Source organism: Acanthisitta chloris, unplaced genomic scaffold (assembly GCF_000695815.1).
Source record: "Acanthisitta chloris isolate BGI_N310 unplaced genomic scaffold, ASM69581v1 scaffold16003, whole genome shotgun sequence".
Classification (NCBI taxonomy): domain Eukaryota; kingdom Metazoa; phylum Chordata; class Aves; order Passeriformes; family Acanthisittidae; genus Acanthisitta; species Acanthisitta chloris.
In genome coordinates this window covers 40,037-59,072 of record NW_008663439.1, presented here as the reverse complement: position 1 = coordinate 59,072, position 19,036 = coordinate 40,037, and the positions used below count along the sequence as shown (strand labels likewise).

The following is a 19,036-nucleotide window of genomic DNA, read 5'->3' as shown; positions in this document are numbered from 1 at the left end:
CTACTAGAAGCCATGCACTGAGCATCATGGGTGAAATTTAGGGTTACAGACAAAAGCCTGTGGAAAAAAAATGGCTTAAAATAAGGTGGTTGGGAGTTGCTCAAGCATTCTTCCCTCCCTCTTCCTGGGATGTCACACGGCCTTGTGCTGGCCTGATTGTCAAGCCTGCGTTAAGGCTCTCAACAGATATGTGAGCACTCAGGCTGGCAGGGAATTTGAGATCTGGCTGCAGGCAGTGCTGGCACATGCCTGGCAGTGCAGGAGGCAGCCTGCCTGCCTGCCTGCTGTCCAACCGGGCTGTCCTGACCTCCTTGGGCAGGGGAGGGCTGTCTGGCATGTTCCTGAAGAGGCCAGGGTGTTAAGTCAGAAGTGACTGTGGCCTTTTTTTCTTTAAGTCAGTGGATATTAAATTGTTTTAAACTCAGAGATCATAATTCAAGTGTTTAGTAGAAGGAAGTGACATGCCAGAGAAAAAAAAAGAATCCTTGTCAGCAAAAGAGGTTGACAGCTTGACTTCTGGAGCTGGCTGATGGATGATCTCAGAGCTAGGGAGGGCACGTTCACTAAAAAGTTATTGAAAATGTGGAACAAAAGTAATTAAAGCGGTTTAATTCAAATATCTGTCACATGTAACTTGAATTCTTGTAGAACACCTAGTGTTTAGCTCAATTATTTTTTCCCAGGACAGGAGGAGGGCTTTTCCCCTCCTTTTCTTTGACTGAAAACTCAGAGCTGTGGAGAGTGAAGAGAGGGCTGAGTCCATACCCATATCTGCTGGCTTCACAGAATGGTCACTGCTGCTGTGTTGCCAGGCAGTGTGTTCTTGCAGCAAACACGATCTTGATAGCTCATGTCACATCAGGGGAAAAAAAATTTCTTCTATCTGTCTGTCTGGAGGGCTGCCCATGCTCCTGGCAAAAGTCATGAAAGGCAAATCCTCAATGACATTAAAATATCAAATGGGACTGTGCAATTAGAAGTACGTCATTTGCCTTTCACAGTATTGTCACAGAGGGGCAGAATTAGAGACAATTAAGCAGAGGATAACCTCCCCAAAAGGGCTTTCTGGCACTTCTCTTGTCTTTTCCCCATCCTTACTCCTAGCGCATGCTGCTGTGCTAGAAAACTCCTCCTCTGTCAGAGTCTGCTGTTTGGATACTTATGTGGTGTGTGTAGAAGCTGAGTCCCACATTTATGTCTCTGATAATTTTATTTAATTTGGTTTACTTGAGAAAGAAGTAGCTCAGGCTCCCTGTTCTTGCTGCCTCCCATGTGCAAATGGAGGGCTGGCCCAGTCCTTCGGAGGAACGCGGGCATGACTTGTGAGCTCTTGCTGCAGGCTCAGCGCCTGCTGCCAGCTCTCTGCGCTCTTCCCAAGGGCACAGTGGAGGGCTGGTCTCGTCCTTGCCCTCTGCTGCCTTCTCAGGGAAGATGCTGGCTGTCCAGGGCACCAGTTCCAGAAATGGGCCTTTCTTCACCTCTGTCTGCCAAGATCATAAGCCTAGCCTGTTTGTGTGATTCCTCACAGCAGATGAGTAGGAATGGTGCTTGATTAGAGGCAAAGCAAGTAGCGAGTGTTTGTCAAGATGCTGTTTTGCTCTTGTATCTGGTGCTTGATTAGAGGCAAAGCAAGTAGTGAGTGTTTGTCAGGATGCTGTTTTGCTCTTGTATCCGGTTTCATGCAGATACACAGTTTTCGAATTCTGCAGTCTGTAAGGGTTTCCTAGAAATCACAACAAATATAGCCAAGCCTTGCTAAACTTCTGGGTTTCAGTTGCACAGTTCTCCCTTTTCAGGCTCCCAAGTATTCATTGTTAGCAGTGAGACATTGCATGCTTTTTTATTTCCCTTGTTGTTTTATTTGCACATTCACATGTTGTATTTTCTTCCAATTAACAGGCTCTTCCTTGCTTCACTGTGTTTGCCTTCACCTTCTTCCTTCCTCCTTTGCTTATACTCTGTGGAGACACAATTACTAATTTTTACTTTTTAGTGTAGAATAGCTGTTGTCTGGAGACATGGTCTTGGCATAGCTTTCCTTCTCATGTTACTTAAAATACCAGAATGTCTTTTTCCTAATTTTCTTTTTCATTTTTGCTAATCTGTCTGGTTCCTTGGTGCCAAAGTATGGGTATTTTTGAGGTGTGGATTTATTGTTCCTTTGTCCATCCACACCTTGTAGAAGCTTACCTCTGAAATAGTGAGGTGTATCTGACTCTAAAAGCATACCCCTGTGATGCTGAGGTGGGGGAAAATAACTGAAAAATGGGACCGATTTTACAGGCTGTTGTGGGTTTTCTTCACTCTCTCCTCCCATGGCATGTTACCTCCCTGGTTTTCTGTTGAGCCATAAAATCAGGAGAGGCAGTCCCTGGTTTTCTGTTGAGCCATAAAATTCCCCAGGAGAGGCAAGATAAACAAGATATAATGATTTTGGCATTAAAAAACCCCAAAGAATAATTTATTTTTATGTCACTGATAATTTTACTAATACTTGAGAACTTAGACTTTTCTCTCTCTCAGTAGTTATACTGATAGTTCATTTGCTGATATCCTTGAACTGAATGGAGATAGATTACACCCATGGACCTGCTTATGTCTGTAATTTCAAATAAATACATGTTTAACTGTGTTTTCAGATTGCGTATGTTATTACCAAATGAGAGAAGGTGTAGGACAGATATCCCTGGCGTAGCTGCAAATCAGAGGGTACTTTTCTCCTCAGGGAGAAGTAAAGCCACTCTGTCCAATGCCAAAATCAACACAAGGCACACACCACTGAGGGACTTTAATAATAACCCCATGTCTCATGTTGTGCTCTGTCCTTCACTGTGGAGGCTGATCTCACTACCTTTATTTTACAGGTGGGTGAGCTGAGGTGCCTAGAGGAGAGGTTACCTCTCCAGGGGCGCCTGCTTGGCCATGGCTGCATCTGGACAGAGTCCAGGTCCCTGCATAATAACCAGGCTCTCTTCCTGGTGATGGTGTTCCCATGTTCCTGCTAAAGGCTTCATGTCTTCTTCACCCATATCTCACTGATCACAAAAGGTCTATAGCTTGCATTTGGAGCCCTCTTGTTCCTCTGAAGCTTTCTGACTGCAGTCAGAGGAGACTGGGAGACAGAGGTGGATTCAAGTTGCCTACATCAAATACTGTAGTTCCTTGGCAAAGCACAGGAAGAGTATATGGTGCTTGTTTCCCCAGTGCTAACACGGGGTACTTAAGGCACCATAAAACTGACTGCATTTGTTTGTCAAAACTTAATGACCTTTACACAGTCTGGTACCTACTTATTAGAAAAGCTACTGCTCTCCCCTTATCATACAGCTCCAGGGACAGTTGGTAGGAGCTTGATAGCACAATGGTACAATATAACAGATAGGGAGCAGCTGGTAGGGTGGTGGCCATCAGCTCTCTTTGCTCTGTTCTGCTTCGCTCAAGACAGCCCTAGTGTTTGGGTTTTGGGGCAATAATTGCTTAGGTTTCCTTTTTTTACCCCTTCTTCAAAATTAAGAAAAAAATCAGAAAAATTCAAGGGTAGCTTTTTGTAAGTTTAAGCTCTGACTTAGCTCTCTGCATTTGTAGGAAGGGGATTTAAGAGAGGTCTGTTTTTTCCCTCAGCTTTTTTTGAGTCAGCATTACTGCTGTTATCTCCTTGACTTGTGTATGAACACCTAACTTGCTGTTCAGCCTATTTGGCACTCCTGTTCCCTCACTCATCCAGACTATACCATCATGGAGCTCAGGCTCATGGCCTCCATTCCGCCTTACGAAAAATCAGGTGCCAGAAGGGGTCATGCAATTCCATGGGGAAATCAGGGGGTTGGAATTTTCATTGTGTCCTTAAAAGCGGAGAAATGTCTTTAATCAGAGAAGTATGTCTCTTTGAATACCTTTTTTTTTTTTAGAATAAACTTGAAATAACAGAAGTGTGAACAGACTTCAGGTGAGGTTTTTCTCTGTATATATGTTGCAGGCATTGGTAGGCATTTTTTTGCCACTTCTTTTGGTTTCTTTTGTTTTACATTTATTTTAGCCACATTTTCATAAATCAAACTGAGGCTTGAAGTATGTCCTATGGCCTGGGGTAGTTTCCTGGCAGAATTAAATTAGGTTCATTTTTGACTGTTATATTCTTGTTTCTATAAGTTTGATACTACCCCCACCCCCCATCCAAATGAAAACAAAACACCCTTGAAAGTGTTGTATTGAAACACCAGAACAGTCTAATTTCAATTAATGTTGCTAATGGTAATGGGCTAATATGCAGGAAACGAAGTTACAAAATGTCTTTGGTTGCTCAATAGTGGTTTTGGATAGAGATGTAATGGGAGTAAGGAGCTTCTTTCAACCTATATTATTTAATCAGTTCCCTTTGGTGATCTTGTCTTTTGACAGGTTGACAAACACATCTTGTGCTGTAATGTCATTCATGCTTGGCTTCCATAGTAATGATGTATATCTACATATAAAAGCACTCTTTTAGTCATTTACGAGGGCTGTACAAGCTATTTGCTAACAGTTTTTGGCATAATGGTACTGCTTTATGCATATGCTCCGTTATGTGCCCCAATCAACCTAATGTCCAGTGGCTTATCATCTGAAAAGCCCATGTACCGTTAATTACCATCGTGGTAGCAACACAGAGCATCGTGTGGTATAAACGATGGCTGTTTCATGCTGTGGGTTTTTTATTTAGAGACAGAAAACTGTTGTGGTTTTGCATTACCAAAGGAGATCAAAATAGCCTTTGTGACAGCTATCCTTAAAAAACCAGACAGGGAATTCATATCTCTTATCCCAGAGAAAAATGTTATTGTTTGTTTTGTTTTTAAATTATGTTACTATCATGAAAAGCCAGTTCTTCAGTCTCTAAGACAACCAGGGCATGAAAATAGGCCTTATTTTTGAAGCATGTTGTCTGTTTAATATGTAATGTGATACCTTGTCATGCTGTGACAATGTGACAGATGGCATTTGCACTATAAAACTAAATTATCTTTTGTGCATAGCTATACAGCAGCTAAATACAGTAACTCTGTACAGTATGCTGATTAATGCAGACTGCAGATGTTTTAGAGATACCGGTGTGTTTTAACTTAGCATCAAATGATTAATGGTTTTATTTAACGTGCCTGCCAAGATTTTGGTAGCGTTTCAGAACATAGTCTAGTATGTAAAGGGCATTGGTAGACGACACATTTAGTGTTACAGACAATGTGATGTTGATTTGCATTGCATTGCAGCTGTTTGTCTATTCTGAAAAATGGGTGAGGACTGTTAATTAATGATACTATGCAAGCAAACTTATACATAAAGCTATAGTTCATAGTAAACTATAAAGTTTTGTAGTTAAATTTAGGCTGGAAATTACTTCTAAGATAATCAAGTCAAACTGTGAACCCAGCACTGCCAAGTCCACCACTAAACCATGTTCTTAAGTGCTACATCGATATGTCTTTTAAATACCTTCAAGGATGGTGACTCAGCCACTTTCCTGAGCAGCCTGTTCCAGTGCCTGACCATCTTTTCTGTGAAGAAACTTTTCTTCACAGAAGAAAATATCTGAACTAAACCTCCCCTGGCTCAACTTGAGGCCATTTCCTTTTGTCATATTGCTTGTTACTTGGGAGAAGAGACTGACCCCTGCCTTGCTGCAACCTTCTTTCAGGTAGAAATGTTACCTGTGTGAAACTAAAGACCAAAGAAAGTACTTACAGCTGCAGGTAGTAATTTTTCCCCCTCTGTGTTTTAGGGCTAGAACTCATGTTAGTGGTCTTCCATGGTGTGGTATACCCAAGAGTTTGTCCATGTTCAGGTGGTACAAACCTTTCAGACCATGGTGTGGGATGGTTAACCCTCTTTCTAACACCACAATTAAACCCTTTGCTTTCTAACATCTCTGTTAGCTTTCCTAAATAGGATGGTGCAAAAAGAAGAAATCACTATTATTTTTAAACAAAACTTTCCTGTACAATTCCCAGGACCGCATAGCTGAAGTTTGGACAGGCATTTTACTCCGTAAGTGAACAAAGCTTTAGCTCCATGCCTATGTAACTACAGTCTGTGCTATTTATTGCATGCTCTCGTAAGTAACATTTCTGTCCTAATGTGGTGAGTATGCTGCCTTGAGTAAATCCCCTTCTTAACTTCTTGTAACTTGTGTTTGTTTTGCTGACTGCCCTGGAAACTGGACTTTTCTACCATCCCCAAGCAGTTCAGCTTGCAGGGGTCAGGGAGGAATGCAGGGAGAGGGCTGGCAGCGTGAAGGCAGTGGGAAGCAAGTGTCCCTGCGTGGTCAAGAAGCACCCGGGAGCAGAGTTACATATTTCACATATTGTTGAGATTTATAGTATGGCTCCTCTGGACTGTGGGCCTGCTGACGTTAGGTGTTCATCCTGTATAGAAAGCTGTGAATGTGGTCATGTTGAAATCATCTTTGTTTGGGTCAGTTAATGCTTTTGATGTCTTTGGCTTATGTTTGTGTGGTGTTGACTGCTGATTTTTCTGAAGTAGTGGCTTTGTGGGCTGCCTCTAACTGTGAGAACTGACTGGAAATACAATTGAATGTACTTTTTTTTCCTAAGCCGCCTTAGGACTGGGAAACAACACACTAAAATAGGTGTTGCTGTATTGTAAGAACATGGAAATGTTCATGCTCAGATGCCTTGTTGGCATTACAGTAAGTGATGTAGAAATAGTGTTTTGGAAACATTGTGAAAGTCCCTTCACCCATCCACTTTGTTAACTAACCACATGATGCTGAGATTTGTTCAGATGCTCCCATTTGGTTTCCTGATTATTCAGTAACTTTAATAATGAAGAACATACCAGTAATTGTAATCTCTCCTATTTTTAAAACCAACTAACCCCAAACCCTGCCTTGAATTTTTTCTGTCTTCTCTTATGTTGCTCCTTTCTCCTTTTCCCTTCCTTTGCTGTCTTCCTTCTATCTGTTTATAGTTACACCATGTTTTACTGTGTGGTGCATCGTCATGTACCGTGATACTGCCTCACATTTTCAGGTGTTCCCAAGACCTGTCCTGTATATGCATGTCAGTCATCTCTCCAGATGACCAGAGATGACTTAGATCATGACTTGAGAACAGAGTTGTAGATTGTTGCTATAGTGTGTGTCTGACGCCAAAAATAGTAAGGTTAGCAAATCTGTAACAACATAAATTAAGCCCTGCCTGCACTGGAATAGTAAGTCTTACTTGCTAGGCTCTTACGAGAAGCAATCCACTTGAGTCAGCACAAGCCCCCTGAAGTAAGCTCCTTTAAGCAGATTTAACTGTTCTTTGCACACACCAGTTTTGGTGAGAGGGACGTTGCCGTGCTGGAGTAGGCTCAGCAAGACCTCTGCTCTGCCAAGAAGCAAAGGGGATGGTGAGATGCAGTGGGAACAAGAGGGAGCACGTTGTGCATAGGCTGTAAAGCCATAATATCCGTATTCCATGTGGATCACCCTAGAGGGTACAGTTCAGCTCTCATAGCAGAGCCCTTACTGCATGTGAAAAAACAAAGAAACTTGTAGCCACAGACGGATTTGAAAACATTCAGTGCGGAAGGCAAATAAACAGGAGGTGATAGAAGTCTCTTTAATAATGACTGAGGTGCAGAAAGGGCTTTTTTGCTTTCTGTGTCTTGTAACAGAGAGGATGTAATAGCAACATTTGCTGCTTTTTCTCAGTGCTGATATTTTTTTGGGGGGTCTTTTTAAGCAGCGTGTATCTAAAACTGCAGTTTGGTATTGCAGTGTTTGTGGAAGTTTAAAAAAGAATTAAACTGTGAAGTTGACATTTATGTGACTAAGATACATTTTAGAGAGGATGTTAAGATCTCCATGGTTCAGTTTTAAGCTGCCCTTTTTAATTATTAGGAATTAGTAATTGGCCTTTCTCTTAAAGTGTCTAGTCTTGATCGGTTAGAGCCAGAAGAGTGTATTTAAGGGATCATAGATGTCATTTGATACATGAGTTCCTGTATTGTGACTTAATTAAATAATTCATTATTACTGACTTAATTAAAGCAGTGTTTATTCAGTGACTTTGAGACATTCAATGTTTCAGTTCCTTTTAAATTTTGGCAGCAAATATGCACTGCTTCACTGTATATATAAATTATTATTTCATGTAAGTAATTTTAATATATGAAATCCTACACTGACTTATAATGCAAGTTGCTGTACTTTCAAATTTAATTTTAATGAGATTTAGCTTTTAAAGAATCTAATTTGACTTTTAAAACAAATACTTCATATTACAGGAATAAAGTCTATTTTTATCAACCCCGATTTATTCTGCCTAGCTATTCAGGCCTTGTGGTTGGTCATGAGTCCAGCTGCCAGAGGAGAAGGCAGTGAGAGCTAGGGCTGAGATGAGCCTAGTGGGCAGGGGACAGGCAACCTCTGCCAGCTCTCTGGCAGCTGAGACTGTCATGGGCTTCAACATGAGCCAGGGCTCACTGGCATAGTGATTTAGAGGTTGAAGGGTACAGCTGTGGAAAAGCAGTAGAGGAATTATTTGTGCCTTTGATTTTATTTGGCTCTTGAGGGCTTGCTGATTCCTTGACTGTGGCTGGGCGCTCTGAAGTAGACGGGATTAAAGAGTGGTTCAGCTTTTCAAACTATGCAAAAGAGTATTTTCTTGCTCGGTTGCTTTTGTCTCTTTATATACATATACAATTGCTGTACTTAGCTTTAAAGAAACACGAATGCCTGCTGCTTTCTGTAGCTTGGTTGACCCTGGAGAGTCAAACACACATGGATTGACGTGCACCAGATTCTGTTCCAGCGGTGCATCAGCAGACATGTGTGTCCTGTCAGCTGCACTGGTGCCAACTCATTAACGGTGACAGGAGTGCCCAAGTGTCACTTGGCAAAATTGCGGAGTGGTCATCCCATCCTTGGGCCTCCAGACCCTTTATAGTTCCCGACTGATGCACAGCAGAAAAGAATGGGGTTTTATTGCAGTTAGAGATAGCAGGAATAGCATTTGAAGGAAAAAGTATCTGGGGGCAAACTGAAAACATTTGATATAAAAATGATTGAGTGGCAATAAACTTTATAACAGCCTGCTTCAGCATGTGCCTTCTCTCCAGTGCTTGAAAGGATGCTTTGGACTGTGGCTGTCTGTGCCTTTCATCACTTCAGAGTGGATTTTGCAATTATGCTGGCCCTGAAAACCTGTAGAACATGACACCTATTCCCAGTATTTATCAGTATCTCTCATTTGTAGTTTTATGCCTTTCTTTTAGGGCACTTGTTTTAGTTGGTTTCAGTGGACGATAGCTAACGTCAGTTATCAGCAATATTACTGTGGTTTGGAATGGTGATGGTTATGATGAATAACAGTAGGCAAACCACTATTTTTTTCCTCAAGGGACACAAATCATGCTTGTCTCCCAAGTGAGCTGATGGTTTGGCAGGGTGAAAGGATGAATAAAAATTGCCTTCCAAGTGTGTGCAAGTTGACAGCCCAAAAGGTGATTTTCTTGACTCATATACTTCAGATTGCTGGGTTTTACATATGGCAAGTCTCCAGAACAAATATTGCTTTTGGAAAGCCTAATCAAATTCTGCCATAAGAGTTAAGTTACTGAGTGTCAGGCCTCAAATGATATGCTTGATTTAGACTTCTCTGGAGTTCAAAAATTGTAAATTTTATCAGCAGTGGTTTCATGGAAAAATGCAAAGCCAAAATTGAAACTTTCTTAAGAATAAACTTAGGCACTAGGATTTCTGGAGAGGGTGAATTCAGCGTAGAAACATAATCTATTCAATATTTTTTAAAAGGTCGCCTTCATTTCCTTGGGAATGCTTTGAAGGGATGCTGTCATCCTGCATCATATCATTGTGTTACATTGCAAACCCTGTTGTAGTATCATGTGCTGATACTGAAATTTGTATTATTTGTTGGGTCACAGTTTGAGATCCCTTTAATGGAAAGGAAATATCAAAAGGAATTTAACAAAGGGGAAGAGAAAATGTAAATTAGGTCGTTTAACTTCTCCCTGACAGTCTAGGCTGGCTAGAAGAGATGTCTTAATGCAAAAATTGGTGCTTAGTTTCAGCTTCTGCTCTGTGGGCTCCATGTTAGGGAAAAAAAAATTGAGCTAGCACTTCACGGAATCTTCCCCAGAAAACAAAAAAAATCCATGCTTCTGCTTTGTAGGTGGAACTCTTGAAACAGCATACAAAAACTAGAGCATGTGGCCACCATATAGCTGCTTCTGACTCCAAGTCAAGAGGAATTTGGTGTAGTGCATAGTGAATATGAGCCAAGTTCAATTGGAAAAAGAAGAGAGAGAGATGATGTAGTGATATGATGCAGACTTTGGATGAGACTGTTTAGAAAAGGGCAATCAGAGCTATTAGATTGGAACTGGTAAGTGCTGAAAGGTTTGGAGCCTGCTAGCAGACAACGTATCACTCACATTCATAGTGCCCAAATGAGCAGTGAATAAATGGCCTTGCGGGGAAGGAGCATTTGACTGTGGCTGTAGCCACAGCTAAATACTCCTAGAGCCTGCAGATCACTGGAGATGGTGTCTTGCTCTTGCTCTGGTTATTCTTCGGCATCGCCTTGGAGCTGAGCTTAGGTGAATGCTTAGTTATGCAATGAGTAAGTGCATTGATGGTGCTAATGGTGATTTTCATGAAAATAAAGGTCTGAAACGCTGTAGCTCTGGTGAAAATTCTTGAACTGGTGCTTTTAGTAAGCATTTTCAATTTAGTTACCTTACTCAGCTTTACTGCCTGGCTTCTCATGGAACCAGTAGCACCACCCCCCCCGTTTTCTTTTCTAATGTGCAGTTATAGAAAGGGAGACTGAAATGGCTAAGGGAGGGAGGGAAGTTCTACCAGCATTTCTCTGAGGAAATAAAGCTGTGAAACAAAGCTTTGTTATGCCATTTGCAAAACTATTTGGGTGGAGAGATGGGAAAGCATTCTCGTGGATAAAATTGCAACTCCTCTGGTAATAAGCTCTTAAAACATTGAGTAAATAGCGAGCTGATAAAATTGTTTTCTGCCTCTCATCCCAAAGCCTGCTGAAGAATATGTTACTATTTTAATTCTTGCATAAGTATGAGCTGTTTCATTGTCTGTCTGCTCTTGTTTGCTATTTTAATTCTTGCATAAGTATGAGCGGTTTCATTGTCTGTCTGCTGTTGTTTTTAAGAGTCATATTATATTGTAGTTACTTGGCTGAGTAGAATACACAAAATTTGTTAAATGTTATGTTTGTATAGGTCCAATATTATCTTCCATCTGTGTGACTCTGCTTGCTGTGCTATTGCTCCAGGAGAGAAAAGGCACAAAAGGGAAGGCAGCTGTGCCCTGTGTACTTTTGCTGCCCTGTGTACTTTTGCTGGCAGTCTGGAGTTTCTGTAGATGAGTGACACTTGGCCAGAAGAATCGGAGTTGAGAAACAGACGTTTGATGTTCACCCCTTTGGGATTTAGGGTTTTTTAAAAAGAATCATAAATTGCAGTAGTTGAAAGCAGCAGAATGAAGAGCAACATGATGTCAAATTGGACCAAATGTCAGCTTGGTTTTATATTGATCCACAGATAAATGCAAAAGACTCTTATCTATGCCAGTCAATAGGAGTTCTGTAAAACAAGGATGTTTGATTGAGCTATGTCCCTTTTTTGAATGTGGCAAGATTATAAATACTGTTGCAAACACCCACAGTGCGGTTATTTGAGATTGGGGTCTTGCAGTTAACCCAGTCAGAAACAGGCAATCAGGCAGGTTTTTATTGAAGTACCTCTGTGCAAAATTGGTGTTGTCAGTATATCTCTTTGCAAGACTGTTGCTTTGGGTGTCATCTCTCTATTGTTAGTGACACACGTGAATTTGTATAAAACCATTTGGCACTGGTAATGCAGGTTTTGAATATTGTGTACTACTTTGTCACATTTGCAGGACTTCTCACTAATGGCCAATCTAAAGGATTAGGACCAGGATCAGAACAGCTGGAGAATGAGAAGGACGATGCATCGCAGGTGTCGTCAACGAGCAACGATGTTAGTTCTTCAGATTTTGAAGAGGGGCCCTCGAGGAAAAGGTCAGTAGTGCATTATGATTAAAGTATGGTCTTTTTCCTTTGTCCCTTTTGGCTTACAGGGTTGTGATTATGTTATCACTAGGGTATGGTTGCACATACTGCCCTACCATAAACAGACATTCCAGTGGGCAGACCTGTTAACAGTGAGGATATAGTAAACTTGCTTCACCCATTGGTATAGATGGTTCTTCTTGTTGTTTTGGAAAGCATGGAAGGCGGTTGTTATTTTGCAGTAGGTGATATTTGTTTTAAATACCATAAGACTCTCTCACCTCCTGCTCTCCCTTCTCCTTCCCTGGCTTTGGCCTCAGGGGCGTTGTCAATACATAAGTGTGTGTAATTTCAAGGAAAGCAGCATTAAAGTAGTTAGTGTTACTGCTGTTATTTTTAATTTTTAGTGAATAAGACCATGTGAAGTTAAAGAAAACAGGTGCTTCTGAGAAGAGAAGCTGTATAGTAAAGCTGTGCTGTGGGTATCGGTTGCAAAGAACTACTTTGAGGTACTGCTGTAGCAAGCTGCCTCCTTTTTCCTAGAAGTCAGTGAATGTGCAAAATCTGGGTTAAAATCATAGGACTGAAGCCAATCCATTAAAGAAAATATGCTGAAAATGTAGGAGGCTGGGAGTTGTCCTCTCTATGAAGTAAGAACCAAAACACGCTGTCTGAAAAATGCCATTTCAAAGAGAGAAACAGAAATGCTTTCTCAACCTTTTTCCTCTGCACTCCTCGCATCCTAGTCCTAAGCCAAAATGGACCAGTTATCTTTAAAACAAAGGAAGTGTTCCTGTTTCCTGTACGACTTTATGATTCCACAGAGATGCCTGATGGGGTGACGAGAGTGATGCTTTCCTGGACATCCTTCTGTTCATGTTCCAGTGTTCTTCACCCCTGGTCCCAACAGCTTTTTCTATTTGCCCAAGCAGCAAATTCAAAGTCTTGTTAATATGCCCATGCAAGGTAAAATTAGTGTTATCTTCCATTCCAGTAGAAATTTTGCAAGGCTTTTTGCATTCTGCTGCTGATCAGGGCAAAATATTTGTGTTTATTTTGGGCTTCATGAGATCAGAGTGGAGGTTTGAAAATTATTCTGATGAGCTATTTAGGTGACATCTGCTTTAGGTGTGATCCTGGGAGACAGTGGTCATTGTTTCACAGCCACCGTTGCTTACACGTTATCTTAAGGAATTTCTGCTGCCCTCTGTACTTGCTTTGTCCCCTTGTCTCTCAACTGTGATGACACAACGACTGGCACTGTCCCACCATGAGTAGATTCAAGGAATTAGTTAGGATTAAAAACAATAGCAAGGGGAAGATTAATTGAGGCTTTTTGCCAGGGTTCTTTATTTTTAACCTGCATGAGGCTTCTATCTCATGTTCACAGTATGGCTGTAGGAGCAGTTTCCAGTGCAGCCAGGTAGGCATCCCCTTCCTCTCTTGGGGCTGGCAAGGGCCAGGAGTGCTTGTCCCTTATACTGTACCTGCTTCTGGTGCCCTGCACAGTCCAGCTTCAGAAATGAGTAGGATTGCTACATGACCAGTCTACAGAAACTGCATTTGAGTATTCTGGGTGAAATATTTTTGAGGAGTATTTGCTAGCTTTGGGATGGGGAAGTTCAGACCCTTGAGAAGCATCTGGGTGGGTGGTTCAGGCACTTCTCAGGTTAAAAGCAAAAATTCAACCCCAACACAGAAGCCAAGATGAAAACTTTTTTTCTGGCTTTTGTGGAAGGCAAGGCATCATTTCACTACTTCATACACTGTGAACTGTTGAAATATATTATGGTAGTTTTTCAGTTTCAATCCCTTTTCTAGTAACGTAACTTGATTGAAGAGCCACATGTGCCATAAAGAGAGCATCGTGGTGGAAGGAAAGAGATTGCTGTTCCGGTGAAAGGATGCTGATATAATATAATACTGCAGATTTTGTTCAGAAGCACCCTTAGTTTATTTGTTGGACCAGACTTTTGACTGCGGTGGCCAGGCACTGTTAGGCTTCAAATGGCTCCAGCTAGTCTGTGAGTACTTCGTCAGTAATTAACAGCTTTGCTCTCTGGAGGCTGGAGGAAACTTCCCACAGAGCCAGGTTTGCAGCCAATGGGGAAAGTCCCATCTCCATGTCTTTTTAAGGGTGTCATTTTATATTGCAACATTAATAATGGAACAGTACTAAAAATATGCAACCTGGCTTTTGTGGTGTTACAGGTTTCAGCTATGATGGCTGGGTGGTGGTAAGGAGGAACATGTACATGTACAGCTTTGCCTCTTCAGTCCCCAGATCAGTCCAAAACTCGTAAGCCCTATTTAGAGAATAAATGGAGTTTAGGGGGGATTGGCAGTGGCAGTAGTGGCAAGCTCAGTAGTTCAAAATACTTGGATTTGTATGAGTTTACACTCAAAGAATGGAAAATACTTGCGTTGATCTGAGCTGTGTGTAGTACTGGTGACCAGGGGAAACCAGGGCTTAATCCTGAGTAGTAAATACTACTTTCAGTCAGTGGAAGGTGTCAGCATCATTCTAACACTTGCTGAGTAGTAAATACTACTTTCAGTCAGTGGAAGGTGTCAGCATCATTCTAGCAAAAGCTTCTTAGCAAAAGCTAAGCATTCGAATGTTACACTGAGTCTGTTGTGCAATGAGTTGCTGTCTAGTTGCCATGCAAGTGAGAGCAGTTGCAGTTGCTGGTTTGTTCAGTGTCCTGGGGAGAGGTGAACAAAAGCATTGGTGTACAGGCTTCATATATCAGGTTGGGTGGTCTTTACTGTGTAAAGATAGGGTGTTTTCAAAACCTGTAAAAGTAATTGCTGAAGTATAACTTCCACGTAGCTGCGTGTTTTTGTCGTGAATCTCTGGTTTCCAGCTATGATTCTTGATTGAGATCAATAGGTAACTGGCCAAAGGTGTTGGGTCACTGTGCTGCATGCTCATACATTTTTACGAGCAGCTCTTAAGGCTACAACCACTAGCAGTTAATAACAGCATGCAGAGACAGAATCATGTTTTCTAGTAGCAGTTGCCCACCTTACCAAGAGACATGCACAGAGGAGACTTGATGTGACAGTATGTTGATCTTTGGTGACAATAGGCTGTTGCTTGCTTCCTGTTACTAATCAGCTGGCTACTCTATTACACAGCCCCCTTCCCAGAAATGCAGACAGGGAATTGCCAAATGCACAAATGTATTCATCTTTTATTGTGAAGTTGTGGTTAATAGAAGGCTATGAGAAGTGTGAGGAAGACAGCTGATTTTAAAAACTATTAAATTTGGGATTTTTTTCAAAATTTTATATTTAATGCCAGAATATTCTCTCTGTTAAAAGGAAAAAAAGATGCTGGTTTAGTTTAGGAGAATAACAGGGTTGAAGAACTTTCTCCCCTTGCAGGAGCAACAGTGTGGGTGGATTTTGCCTCTTGGGCCAGGGGTGTGCACAGCTCCTGGGTGAAGACACTTTGTCCCGTTCTGCTACAGGGAAGAATGTTGGCTGCAGGAGAAAGGAGCAACCCACTGGGGAGCAGTAGTGTTTTAGGCTGTCACAGCTAGACTGGCCAGAAATTGCTTATTAGGAACCTTCTGAGGCCTTTAATTAATACAGCAGCTTTTTGCTAACTGTCTCAAGCATGTGACAGTCAGAAGTGTGATTGTGCGCTACAGCAAGGCCAACCCATGGGATGTGCTCCTGCCCCTTGCCTCATCCTGGCTCCCTGCTGTCTGCTTCATTTTCCTGTTTGTCTGTTAATTTTATTTTTAGGTGCCAATTTAACTCCCTAAACTGGCTCATTGTGGGGCAAGATAAGTGTTAAGGTTTGTCAAATGGAAAGGTATACGTGGCCAAGGAGCAGGGAGACAAGCACGCTGATCTGATCTCCTTTGGCTGGTGGCTGCACAGCTGCTAAGCTGGCAGAGCTGTATTGCACCCTCAGCACACACAAAAAAAAGCCAGTCAAGGGTAGGCAAGCTTTTGCATGTTAGGCAAGCTGCTAATTTAAGTGGTTTCTTTTAGTAATATATCCTTTTCAGCTTGAGCTGCAAAAGACTTGCAGTAGAGCTGTCAAAAGGTTGAGGGGACTCAGGGTTGGTTTCTTTCTTCCTTTTCTTTTTTTCTTTTTGTCAAATTGTTTTTATAGTTAATAATGAACAGTCTCTTTAGCACTAGACTTAGCACCTTCCATGCAAGATGTAAAACAAGGTCAATCCTGTTCCCACATATGTAAGTTTGTGAGGGATTTCTGCTTGGTACTGTAGGTGATGGAGAGAGCAGTGTATTATGACTTGGGTGTGAAAGCGGGAGACTGCTCGTAATATCAAAGTGTTTTTCCAGGACCTTTTTACTGAATAGTCTTTTCACTAATTGGAACACTATATAATGTATTTGTGTTCAGCCATTGCCTGCTACAACACAGTGTAAGCCCACTTATCAACCAGGTGCTTTTATTTTTTTTTTTAAATTTCTCTAGGCTATGCAAATTTACACTAGTTGTTTGCTTATGAAGAACTACATTAATCCACAATAAAACCAAAATGGCAATAAGACTTATGTATAATAATAATAATAATTATTTTTTTACCCCCCCTCTGGAAATGCTGATATGAGTGGAATGTATTTTTAGTGCAGCACATTTATATTTAAATAACAAGCCTTATAAACAAAGCAATAATAGTCAATTGGAGTGGATTTGCACAGGAATAGTAAAAAGGCAGATTGCCTGCTTTATAATGCAAGTCAAGAAGATCATTGTATGTAGTTTGAAAAGGAAGAAATCAGGTGATTAATGTTCTTTCAGTATGTTCATAAGGAACAAACAGAAGTTGTGACATGGATTCTTCTATGCAACATGCAAAGATATAACAAGGTACAATAATCTGGGAACACTTGAACTTTGTGGGTAGACAGCTCTGTAAACAGCTTGTTTGAGTAGTGATTTAATAATTATGAAGGTATGATTTATAGGAAGCTAACAAGTGTTAAGCAGTGTCCAATTCAAACTTGCTTGTTCTCACCTGCCACCCTCTTCAGAAGTTAGTCACTGGGAAAGGTCTTCATGACCTTGAGTTTGGGCTCATGCCCTGAGGGACTAAGTTTCCAAAGCCAGACAGGATGGGTGCCGTTGTTTCTGTGGTTCTCTGCATGGCAGACACTTTCAGCTGCTTAAACACCCATCCCTGCTGTCATTCATATAACTCGTATGTCTCACCCCTGTGTATGTCAGGCCAGATGTTTGCGGTTATACCAGGGAGAGGTTGCCCTAGACCAATGTAGGAAATGGTTGATTCTGTACTGGAAGACACATTTTCCCAAGCAAATTTCTTTGTCAGTGTGAAAGAGGTTTCTTAAATGCCCATAAGCCACTGTCTGTATAAGACTGGTGTTTGGGTTAACATAACTCTTGGCTACATCTGGTTATTTCTGTCATTTTCTGTGTGTTTCTGTGCTTGGTCTTCTAATACCCTGAATTACAGTTCAGGTTCTGACTGATGACTTAGCCCAGTGCCCAGGCTGCTGCCTCTGAAATCTGGGGGAGAGAAGCTACCTATGTGATTTGATCCTTTTTTAGAACCTTCTTGACTTTGTTCTTCTCTGAAAATTCTTTCTCTTACTCTCTTGTCCAGAGAGTAAGACATTTATTGACAATCTACTTAAGTGGCATTTCAAAACGATTGGTTGGTATTAACATTTTCCATCAGGGTCTGTATCTGGATAGCCAGTGAGTGCTTTTTGTTCCCAAAGCCCTGCTCTACTTCAGAAGAAATGTTACACATGGTGGACATTCCCAGAGATTTTGTCACGTCAGCAGAGATGGACCTGTTGCTATGCCCTTAAGTATTTCTGACTGTTGCTGCTGTTTCAAAGCCAGACCAGTTAATCCTAAATAGTGGAAACATGGATAATTTGAAATGTGTATGTTTTTTTACTTCGGGTTGTGTTACTCACATAGGTAAAATATGCACCATCCTTACCAAGCAAACAGTGAAGCACATGAGATACCATGCAGCTTTGCCTGCTTCCTCCATTGATCCTGCAGAATTGAAGGGGAGGGGGAAGGAAAACCACATTCATATGTATTAAAAATGAGTGTCTTTACACTTATTCTTTCATTCATAATTCTCCCAAAATGAATTTAAAATAAAAAATAAGAAGGGGAAAAAAAGACATATAATTGTCTTTTGAAGATCATGGCAATGCTGTGGGATTTTTTTCTGTTAGGTTATTTTAAAGAAGGAATTCTATTTTAAAATTTTTGAGTCCTAGCTATTAGCCATCCTAGCATTTGCAGTGGTCTTACGCTTTTGGAAAAGAAACGATTACTTAATGAGGAAACATTCAGCACAGCAAAGTATGGGTGAGATTTCAGAATTAAGTAAAACAGATTCTGTTTCTTGCATAAAATTAAAATGTGACCTTAAAAAGATGTCAACAGGTAAAAATAATTGTGGCAAGAATAAAAGGCCGAGAATGGAAAACCAGAAACCTGTTCCTGAAATAGACATGTAAAATGCTGTGATCTTTGGCAGTACATAGTTTGCTGAGGCTAAACTTAGTAACAATTTCATGAAGTACAGCCACTTTTTACTGGTCTTTTGAAGGATTAGGAAACAAAGGATGTGAAAAGAGAAGTAAAGTCTGAAGATTCATGATATTTTCTGCTGCATAGTAATAGTGGGCCCTTAATCTTTTCATTCAGTCATTTGGAATGTAAGGGTGATTTGCCAGAGGAAATTTTTCATTCCGTTGTGTTAGGCTGGACATGATTTACTAGGTTGCATTACTATAGCTTCTCCAGTCTCCAGACAAGATCTCTGAAGGTCTTGCTGCTAAGAGCTGTAAGATCTAGTTTGTGTTTTAACTGTTGTTTAAGCAAACTGGTGATGGAAGCATCAAGTTTCTTTTATAGGATATTTAGAGAAGATTTGCCATGGGCTCTTTGTGTAGAGCATCATTTCTGCTATAATTCTGACACAGGTGTT

General features: G+C 41.0%; 1 long non-coding RNA gene across 1 annotated transcript in view; it reads left to right on the top strand.

Moving 5' to 3' along the window:
- The window catches only part of LOC103798724, a 73,922-nt gene that overhangs the window by 15,391 nt on the left and 39,495 nt on the right, over positions 1 to 19,036 (top strand). Inside the window, exon 2 of the long non-coding RNA XR_624733.1 lies at positions 11,933 to 12,074. This is a non-coding gene — a long non-coding RNA (uncharacterized LOC103798724). The remainder of the gene's footprint in view (positions 1 to 11,932; positions 12,075 to 19,036) is intronic.